The sequence below is a fragment of the Hyla sarda genome, chromosome 9, assembly GCF_029499605.1.
Source record: "Hyla sarda isolate aHylSar1 chromosome 9, aHylSar1.hap1, whole genome shotgun sequence".
Lineage (NCBI taxonomy): Eukaryota > Metazoa > Chordata > Amphibia > Anura > Hylidae > Hyla > Hyla sarda.
Window position 1 is genome coordinate 183748546 of NC_079197.1, and position 10888 is coordinate 183759433.

Sequence of the window (10888 nt, forward strand, 5' to 3'; positions counted from 1 at the left end):
ATCTCCTGTCTGGTCCTCAAAAGCTCCTGTCTGGTCCTCCGATCTTATCCCTTCTTCCTGCCCTTCTTCCCTTCTTCCCCATCACAGATAATGTTCTCCTCCCCATCACAGATAATGTTCTCCTCCCTATCACAGATAATGTTCTCCTCCCCATCACAGACAATGTTCTCCTCCCCATCATAGATAATGTTCTCCTCCCCATCACAGATAATGTTCTCTCCCCCATCATAGATAATGTTCTCCTCCCCATCACAGATAATGTTCTCCTCCCCATCACAGATAATGTTCTCCTCCCCATCACAGATAATGTTCTCTCCCCATCACAGAAAATGTTCTCTCCCCCATCACTGATAATGTTCTCTCCCCCATCACAGATAATGTTCTCTCCCCCATCACAGATAATGTTCTCCTCCCCATCACAGATAATGTTCTTCTCCCCATCACAGATAATGTTCTTCTCCACATCACAGATAATGTTCTTCTCCACATCATAATGTTCTCTCCCTATCACAGATAATGTTCTCCTCCCCATCACAGATAATGTTCTCCTCCCCATCACAGATAATGTTCTCCTCCCCATCACAGATAATGTTCTTCTCCCCATCACAGATAATGTTCTTTTCCACATCATAATGTTCTCTCCCCATCACAGATAGTGTTCTCCTCCCCATCGCAGATGATGTTCTCCTCCCTATCACAGATTATTTTCTCCTCCCCATCACAGATAATGTTCTCCTCCCCATGACAAATAATGTTCTCCTCCCCATCACAGATAATGTTCTCTCCCCATCACAGATAATGTTCTCTCCCCCATCACTGATAATTTTCTCCTCCCCATCATAGATAATGTTCTCCTCCCCATCACAGATAATGTTCTCCTCCCCATCACAGATAATGTTCTCCTCCCCATCACAGATAATGTTCTCCTCCCCATAACAGATAATGTTCTCCTCCCCATCACATATAATGTTCTCCTCCCCATCACTGATAATGTTCTCTCCCCCATCACAGATAATGTTCTCTCCCCATCACAGATAATGTTCTCTCCCCCATCACAGAAAATGTTCTCTCCCCCATCACAGATAATGTTCTCCTCCCCATCACAGATAATGTTCTCTCCCCATCACAGATAATGTTCTCCTCCCCATCACAGATAATGTTCTCCTCCCCATAACAGATAATGTTCTCCTCCCCATCACATATAATGTTCTCCTCCCCATCACTGATAATGATCTCTCCCCCATCACAGATAATGTTCTCTCCCCCATCACAGATAATGTTCTCTCCCCATCACAGAAAATGTTCTCTCCCCCATCACAGATAATGTTCTCTCCCCCATCACAGATAATGTTCTCTCCCCCATCACAGAAAATGTTCTCTCCCCCATCACAGATAATGTTCTCTCCCCATCACAGATAATGTTCTCCTCCCCATCACAGATAATGTTCTCTCCCCATCACAGATAATGTTCTCTCCCCCATCACTGATAATTTTCTCCTCCCCATCATAGATAATGTTCTCCTCCCCATCACAGATAATGTTCTCCTCCCCATCACAGATAATGTTCTCCTCCCCATCACAGATAATGTTCTCTCCCCCATCACAGATAATGTTCTCCTCCCCTTCACAGATAATGTTCTCCTCCCCATCACAGATAATGTTCTCCTCCCTATCACAGATAATGTTCTCCTCCCCATCACAGATAATGTTCTCCTCCCCATCACAGATAATGTTCTCCTCCCCATCACAGATAATGTTCTCCTCCCCATCACAGATAATGTTCTCCTCTCCATCACAGATAATGTTCTCCTCCCCATCACATATAATGTTCTCCTCCCCATCACAGATAATGTTCTCCTCCCTATCACAGATAATGTTCTCTCCCCATCACATATAATGTTCTCTCCCCATCACAGATAATGTTCTCTCCCCCATCACAGATAATGTTCTCCTCCCCATCACAGATAATGTTCTCTCCCCCATCACAGATAATGTTCTCCTCCCCATCACAGATAATGTTCTCCTCCCCATCACAGATAATGTTCTCCTCCCCATCACATATAATGTTCTCCTCCCCATCACAGATAATGTTCTCCTCCCTATCACAGATAATGTTCTCTCCCCATCACATATAATGTTCTCCCCCCATCACAGATAATGTTCTCTCCCCCATCACAGATAATGTTCTCCTCCCCATCACAGATAATGTTCTCCTCCCCATCACAGATAATGTTCTCCTCCCCATCACAGATAATGTTCTCTCCCCCATCACAGATAATGTTCTCCTCCCCATCACAGATAATGTTCTCCTCCCCATCACAGATAATGTTCTCTCCCCCATTACAGATAATGTTCTCCTCCCCATCACAGATAATGTTCTCCTCCCCATCACAGATAATGTTCTCCTCCCCATCACAGATAATGTTCTCCTCCCCATCACAGAAAATGTTCTCTCCCCATCACAGAAAATGTTCTCTCCCCCATCACAGTTAATGTTCTCCTCCCCATCACAGATAATGTTCTCTCCCCCATCACAGATAATGTTCCCTCCCCCATCACAGATAATGCCCCCCCCCCCCATCACAGCCATGGTGGTCTAAATACTGAAATAAATGTTATTTTATTGACTATAAGATAGCCAATACAAAGATTTGTGAATTGTTCGTGGCATCACATATATACCTATATTTTATATTCACGCTCTGCTTATAATTATCTTCACCCAGCACCAGCCATGAAACTCATCAGACTCATTATTCTAACATTTCATGGAGATTCACAATAATACAATTGTGTTGTTATTCCATTTTTCTTCATAAATATTTCCTGCATTAGACAATCGCACCATAAATATCGTGGCCTAACATTGTATATTCTTATTCTTGATTGTGGTAGCACCAGAGCAGCCATGTTTGGCGGATCCTCTGAAATATTGTATATATGTAACACAATAACAAAGAGATCTGAAGACGAGAACATCATATCAACTGTTTGTCTGATTCTATGGCTCCCAGCTAGAAACATCCTTCATAATCAGACATTAGCTAGAAACAAAATGCGTTGACAACTCTATAAGGAGGTCACTTTCCTCCTTATTTTTCATTATATTTTTGATATTAACCCTTAAAGGGGTACTCCACTGCTCAGCGTTTGGAACAATATGTTCTGAATGCTTAGAGCCGGCACTGGGAGCTCGTGACATCATAGCCCCGCCCCTCATGACTTCACACCCTGCCCCCTCAATGCAAGTCTATGGGAGGGGGCGTCACGCCCCTTCTCATATACTTTCATTGAGGGGGTGGGTTATTGCATCATGAAGGGGTGTACTGTATAATAAAGGGTGAAATAATGGGTGCTAGCGGCTGAATAAATATTCATCCGTTAAGACCCGTTATAACATCCCTCATGTATGGCCGTAACACCTCTGCCTACAGACTCCCACAGCGGAGACTACTAATACTCCCATCATGGAACAGACTTCTATCCATGATGGGAGTAGTAGTTCCCATGATGGGGTTGTAATACAAACACATGTAGCCTCCCCAGCCACCAGTAGACTCCCGCAGCAGGGGAATTATTACTTCCATCATGGAAAAAAGTCTGTTCCATGATGGGAGTAGTAGTAGTCCCTCAGCACTGCAGGAGTCGCTGATGTCACCTCTTCTGAGCTCAGAAGTAATAACGGATATTATAAACCAGGTGCACACAGATGACATAAAGGCTCATCCATCACCCATAGACTTCAATGTTAAAAATAATGGCCGTTCATTTACCCGCTTCTTGTGACGGAAGAAAAATTAGTGCATGTTCCGTTATTTCTTACATCACAATTAATGTCCGTTATTCATGACCGGCTATAACGGGTCATAACGGATAATCAAAAAATCCCATAGACTTTAATGGGATTTTGTAACGGACGTTTATCATCCGTTTTTAAAGCTTTGCTAACAGACGTTTATAACGGATCTTTTAATGGGTGAATTTTATAGCGTGAAAGGGGCCTTATATCTCCCATGTATCTGGTAACACACAAATGGTTCTTATTTGATTAAGATCATTTTAAAATGTGGATGAAATTAAGTCAATTTGATGGTGAAGAGATATTTTCTGTTATCTCCTGGGTGAGATTGTAAATTTCTATGATATGGATCACAGAGAACAGGGCGTGTTCTTTCCATACCAGTGCATTCACATGATGCATATAGCATAATCTACGTTTTTATACTTTGCCATCTAAATGATATAAATGCTTATGTTATATAGTATAACATAGTATAACATCAGTTTCAATGGTTAGTTCAACATAATATACATGGTAGGGAACATCACATCAAATGATATAAAGAATAGGCAAATACCTACTCTCTAGATATATAAAATGGAAGTTACCTATATAAACATTCTGCCCACTTCTAACTAATACGCATTTTTAAGTACAGTGCAAGATATATAGTCTAGGGTAACAAAAATTTGGGGAATAAGTTTCCTTCTGAGAATATATATACATATACACTGCTCATAAGAATAAAGGGAACACTAAGATAACACATCCTAGATCTGAATGAATGAACTAATCGTATGAAATACTTTCGTCTTTAAATAGTTGAATGCGTTGACAACAAAATCACACAAAAATTATCAATAGAAATCATCAACCCATGGAGGTCTGGATATGGAGTCACACTCAAAATCACAGAGGAAAACCCCACTACAGGCCGATCCAACTTTATGTAATGTCCTTAATACAAGTCCCAATGAGGCTCAGTAGTGTGTGTGGCCTCCACGTGACCGTATGACCTCCCTACAACGCCTGGGCATGATCCTGATGAGGTGGAGGATGGTCTCCTGAGGGATGTCCTTCCAGACCTGGACTAAAGCATCCGCCAACTCCTGGACAGTCTGTGGTGGATGGAGCGAGACGTCCCAGATATGATCAATCGGATTCAGGGGAACGGGCGGCCAGTCCATAGCATCAATGCCTTCCTCTTGCAGGAACTGCTGACCCACTCCAGCCACATGAGGTCTAGCATTGTCTTGTATTAGGAGGAACCCAGGGCCAACTGCACCAGCATATGGTCTCACAAGGGGTCTGAGGATCTCGTCTCGGTACCTAATGGCAGTCAGGCTACCTCTGGCAAGCACATGGAGGGCTGTGAGGACCCCCAAAGAAATGCCACCCCACACCATTACTGACCCACCGCCAAACCGGTCATGCTGGAGGATGTTGCAGGCAGCAGAACGTTCTCCACGGTGTTTCCAGACAGTCACATCAGTCACATGTGCTCAGTGTGAACCTGCTTTCATCTGTGAAGAGCACAGGGCGCTTGTGGCAAATTTGCCAATCTTGGTGTTCTCTGGCAAATGGCAATCATCCTGCACGGTGTTGGGCTGTAAGCACAACCCCCACCTGTGGACGTTGGGTCCTCATACCACCCTCATGGAGTCTGTTTCTGACCGTTTGAGTGGACACATGCACATTTGTGGCCTGCTGGAGGTCATTTTGCAGGGCTCTGGCAGTGCTCCTCCGGCTCCTCCTTGCATAAAGGCGGAGGTAGCGGTCCTTGTGCTGGGTTGTTGCCCTCCTATGGCCTCCTCCACGTCTCCTGATGTACTGGCCTTTCTCCTGGTAGTGCCTCCATGCTCTGAACACTACGCTGACAGACACAGCAAACATTCTTGTCACAGCTCGCATTGATGTGCCATCCTGGATTAGCTGCACTACCTGAGCCACTTGTGTGGGTTGTAGACTCCGTCTCATGCTACCACTAGAGTGAAAGCACCGCCAGCATTCAAAAGTGACCAAAACATCAGCCAGGAAGCATAGGAACTGAGAAGTGGTCTGTGGTCACCACCTGCACCCCCCCCCCCCCCCCTCAACCCAGTGGCTGATACAGAGTCTAGTCTCGGGAGGAACACTATCAGAGTATTTTGTGTTAGCGGACAGACAATAAGGTGTTGCTAACTGAAGTTAGAGGTAGGTAATGCCCCCAAGTAGGTAGTGTCCCCAGGAGGTTGTGGCCCAGACTAGATCATACCCCAAGGTAGTTAATGTCCCCCAGGAAGGTAGTCATGCCCCATGTAGGTAAATTCACCAGATAGCTGCCCACTGTATGAAAACCCCCTATGTAGGTAGTAGGTAGCCCCCCTATTATTTTGGAAGTTTTCCCCCATATTAGCTGGGCAGGAACATAGTAGACAGTCCCCCACATTCGGTAGGCAGCAGTTCGTCCACAGTGGGTATAGGCGGTAGCAGAGTATCCTCACAGTAGGACAGGCAGCAGAGTTCCCCCAAAGTAGGTACAGGCAGAAGAGTTCCCCCACAGAAGGTACAGGCAGCAGAGTTCCCCCACAGTAGGTACAGGCAGCAGACTTTCCCCACAATAGGTACAGGCAGCAGAGTTCCCCCACAGTAGGTACAGGTAGCAGAGTTCCCCCACAATAGGTACAGGCAGCACAGTAGGTATAGGCAGCATCAGTTTCCCCACAGTAGGTATAGGTGGCAGCAGAGTTCCCCCACAGTAGGTATAGGCAGCATCAGAGTTCCCCCACAGTAGGTACAGGCAGCAGAGTTCCCCCACAATAGGTATAGGTGACAGCAGAGTTCCCCCACAGTAGGTACAGGCAGCAGAGTTCCCCCACAATAGGTATAGGTGGCAGCAGAGTTCCCCAAAGTAGTTACAGGCAGCAGAGTTCCCCCACAGTAGGTATAGGCAGCAGCAGATTTCCCCCACAGTAGGAATAGGTGGCAGCATGGTTCCCCCACATTACGTACAGGCAGCAGCAGAGTCCCCCCTCCTCCTCGTCCCAACACTCCAAAAACCCCTCCCCAGGATGGAAACAAAAAAAAAAAAAACCTGCTCACCTGATTATGTCCCACGCAGCAATCTCCTCTGCAGAGTCTTCCATCCTCCACAGTGCAGGAGCCGATGAGTGATGTCATCGACACCTGCACTGCATGCTGGGGGTCACGTCTCCTCTTTATGTAGGCCGCAGATGCGGCTCACACAGAAAGGAGGCTTTCTACTTTATTTACATACAGTAGAATGCAGCGCTGTCTGCCTGGGGATCCGGGACGAGTGTCCTAGATCCTCAGTAACAGCGGCGGTGGGCCCTTTTACCGGCTAGGCCCTTGGACCATGTCCGAACAGACACCCGATCAGTCTGCCCATATATATATATATATATATATATATATATATATATATATATATATATATCTATATATATATATATAAATCTTGGGTGAGTTCCCACACGTTTTTTTCCCTGGACTTGGTCCTCTCCCTGAGGAAAGTACTAACCCCTTTTAAAGCCTCAGGCCTCTCACCACAGCCAAGCCAGATCACCCTGCTCTGTACTGACGAGGGGCAAAAACCCCGAAACAGCTGTCTGCAGATGGGTCGAAACTTCCCTTTTGGGGAGTAGTCTGGCTTGGCATATATCCCGTTCAGCCTTTTATATTCCTTAACAGGAGCTAAGCTGATACCAGGGAACACTACCTGAAAAGGTTGTGTAATGAGCTGCTTTACATATTCCCCTACCCAGAATGCCTGCGGAGTGCTAAATGGCCTAACCTGAATCTCCGTTACACCTGAAGAGGTGTCCTCTCCCTGAGGAAAGTACTAACCCCTTTTAAAGCCTCAGGCCTCTCACCACAGCCAAGCCAGATCACCCTGCTCTGTACTGACGAGGGGCAAAAACCCCGAAACAGCTGTCTGCAGATGGGTCGAAACTTCCCTTTTGGGGAGTAGTCTGGCTTGGCATATATCCCGTTCAGCTTTTTATATTCCTTAACAGGAGCTAAGCTGATACCAGGGAACACTACCTGAAAAGGTTGTGTAATGAGCTGCTTTACATATTCCCCTATATATATATATATATATATATATATATATATATATATATATATATATTCATTCTCACAAGAATACCAATGAATCTGCATGTTTTTAATAACTGCATATTATTTAATGATATTGCAAAAAAGTACAAAAGTACTACCTAGAGTAAAATCAATGCGCTTAATACAGTAGATAATTCTGGCTAAATAGTTGGGCACAGAAATGTGAATTGTGTAGTTTTTTTGGCAATTCACAAGATCAAATATTTAACATTTTTGGTGACCATAGATCATAATGGCATCATGACCTCTTGTTAAAATGCAAATTTATCCGACTATGAGTATGTCATTACAAAGTACAATTGGTCCCGGAAAAAATGAGCAACATTTGGGTCTATAGATTTAAAAAAAACAGGTAAAGCATACCTGTCATTTCACAGAAAAAAAAATAACATTGGAGGAGATTTATCAAAACCTGTACAGAGGAAAAGTTGACCAGTTGCCCATAGCAACCAATCAGATCGCTGCTTTCATTTTTCACAGAGCTTTTCAAAAATGAAAGAAGAAATCTGATTGGTTGTTATGGGCAACTCAGCAACTTTTCATCTGGACAGGTTTTGATAAATCTCCCCCATAATGCTTCTCTATGTTCCTCACTAGGCCATGCAGATTCTATACATGTCTTCTTTATGTATCTAGCTTCTGTATTTGGCTCACAAATCCCCCTGTTCTGCTGCTCTCTCGTTCTGATATCCACTGCTCAGAAAGGGGCATGTCCGAGACAAGCACTGAGCCCACCCTCACTCACCATGCATTTACTTCCTCCCTGAGTCTGCTGTGCTGGGTCTCTTCATCCAATCACTACAGGCTGCTCTGTAACCCCCTCCTCTCTCTTTTCATGCTGCAGTCTGATAGGACAGGAGTGAACACAGAGAAGTGTTAGCCCCGCCCTCACTTCCTGGACTTTGCCCAGCTTGTGCATCAGCTTGGACAGAGATGATGCTGCAGCCAGACAGGATTATGTTCTGGATGGTATGGGGACCCCTAGTGTATAGAAAAGTAATGTTTTCTGAGTCTCTCATTATGTTCCAACTGGTTTGTTTTGTGTCTTATTGTGCTTGTTTGCACTACTATGTAATGTTGTTTATTCTTGAAATTTTTCAATAAAAAGATTGAAACAGAAAAGTAATGTTTTGACAAGGTGTACATTATATAAATAGGTGTTGATTGTAGGAGTGCCAATAAAATAAATCTAATAAAAAGGCAAAGAGACAAAAAAAAACATGAAAATGCTGAAAATGAAAATTGACTAATTCCTTAAAGGGTAAAAGAGTTAACTTTTCTTGGACGTAAAGCAAACAACAACAAAAAAAACAAAAAACATGTGCAGAAGCTATTGCTCATATGGTCTGCTAAAGAAATCATCACGCAACCGGCAGCAGACATATGTTATGTGTGTATATAGGAATTAGCAGTGTATACATCACCCGCCCCAAACTGTTTCAAACAAGTGGCGCAACTTATATTGTTTACTACGAGATGCTACTTGCCAAAGGGAAAAAAAATCATCTTGATAAAAATAACACATCTGAGCTGTTCGGCGGCATTGGAATTGGAATAGGCTTCTTTTTAATTGACAAGTCTGCTGGTGCGAAATCAAAAAAACATGCTCTGGGTGTGGAAGGCCGAGGAGCCGGGAAGTTCGGAACGGTGATTAGCATTGGAGGCCGACGAACGCGGAATCCGTAACAACCTTCCCAACGCCCGGGCACTGAAAAGAGAAGGAAGTGGGGCGTCAGAAGTCAAGGACCCCTGTCTATTCTCAATCAAGTGCGAGAAGCGCAGGAAAAAAAACCTTGGTTGATTGAATCTAATCAGCATTTCAATGGTAATGAGCCTCATTATTGACAAAGGCAGAAAAAAATATATACATTCTTCAACCTTAGTTCTACTTCAGTCTCCCAAAGGTGAGCCGCACTTGTTTTCTTCCCTGCCGGAGATAAAATGCATGATGAATTAGGACATTTTAATGAATTTTTAATGTTTTCGGATCACTCGCTGTCAAAGTTAGGCCGTAAAAATCAGAAACGGCAAAAAGTAACAGTGGAAGGAAAAAAAGATCTATAGGAAGGAAAATAATTGGTAGCCCATCTGCTAAACGCTTTTAAATGCGCTATTTGTCTTCATCAACAAATGTCCTCTTGGTCCTAAATGAATTCTGGTTGTGCCGGTAGACGGGGCGGCTATGTACAAACAAGTTCATTAAAATTGCAGGAGCCCTTAGCACGTTGATAACAGCTTGCCCGAAGGTTAACATCTATTGTTCCATGCTAGCGACATCATGCTTTTATAGAGCATATTTATATGCTAAATTGCCTATTATGTTAAGCGGCATGTTTCCATTTAGCAACATCAGGAAAAAAGATTTGACTGGAGCCGTTTAGATTTTATTAGTCTTTGTACTAAGACATCCAAATCTTAGAAACTTCCTAGAGGGTTGAATTTTTTTATGTATTTTTTTTAACTTTTTTTTTTGCACTACAGCTCAAAAATAAATAAATTATATGAATAAAATTGCTTCAAATAAATGATAAATTAAGAAAAGATAAATAAAAATATACAAACATTGAGAACACTCACTGCAATGACAATTACCGAAAACGACATCATGAAGAACATAATGGGGAGGGAACTTTTTTAGGCCAGCACAGCGGTGACATAGAATAATACATTGGCTGCCCTTAAAGGGGTACTTCCACCCTAGACATCTTATCCCCTATCCAAAGGTAGGGGATAAGATGTCTGATCGTGGGGGGCCCGCCGCTGGGGACCCCGGCAATGTTGCATTCGACACCCACCTGTTTCTTGTCCGGAAGCGCTGGAGGGTCTCGGTCGCGACCACAGGAACGGAAGTCCGTGATGTCAGGACTCCGCCCCCCGTGTGACGTCACGCCCCGTCCCCTCAATGCAAGTCTATGGGGGGGGAGTGACGGCTGTCACGCCCCCTCCCATAGACTTGCATTGAGGGGACGGGGCGTAACGTCACAC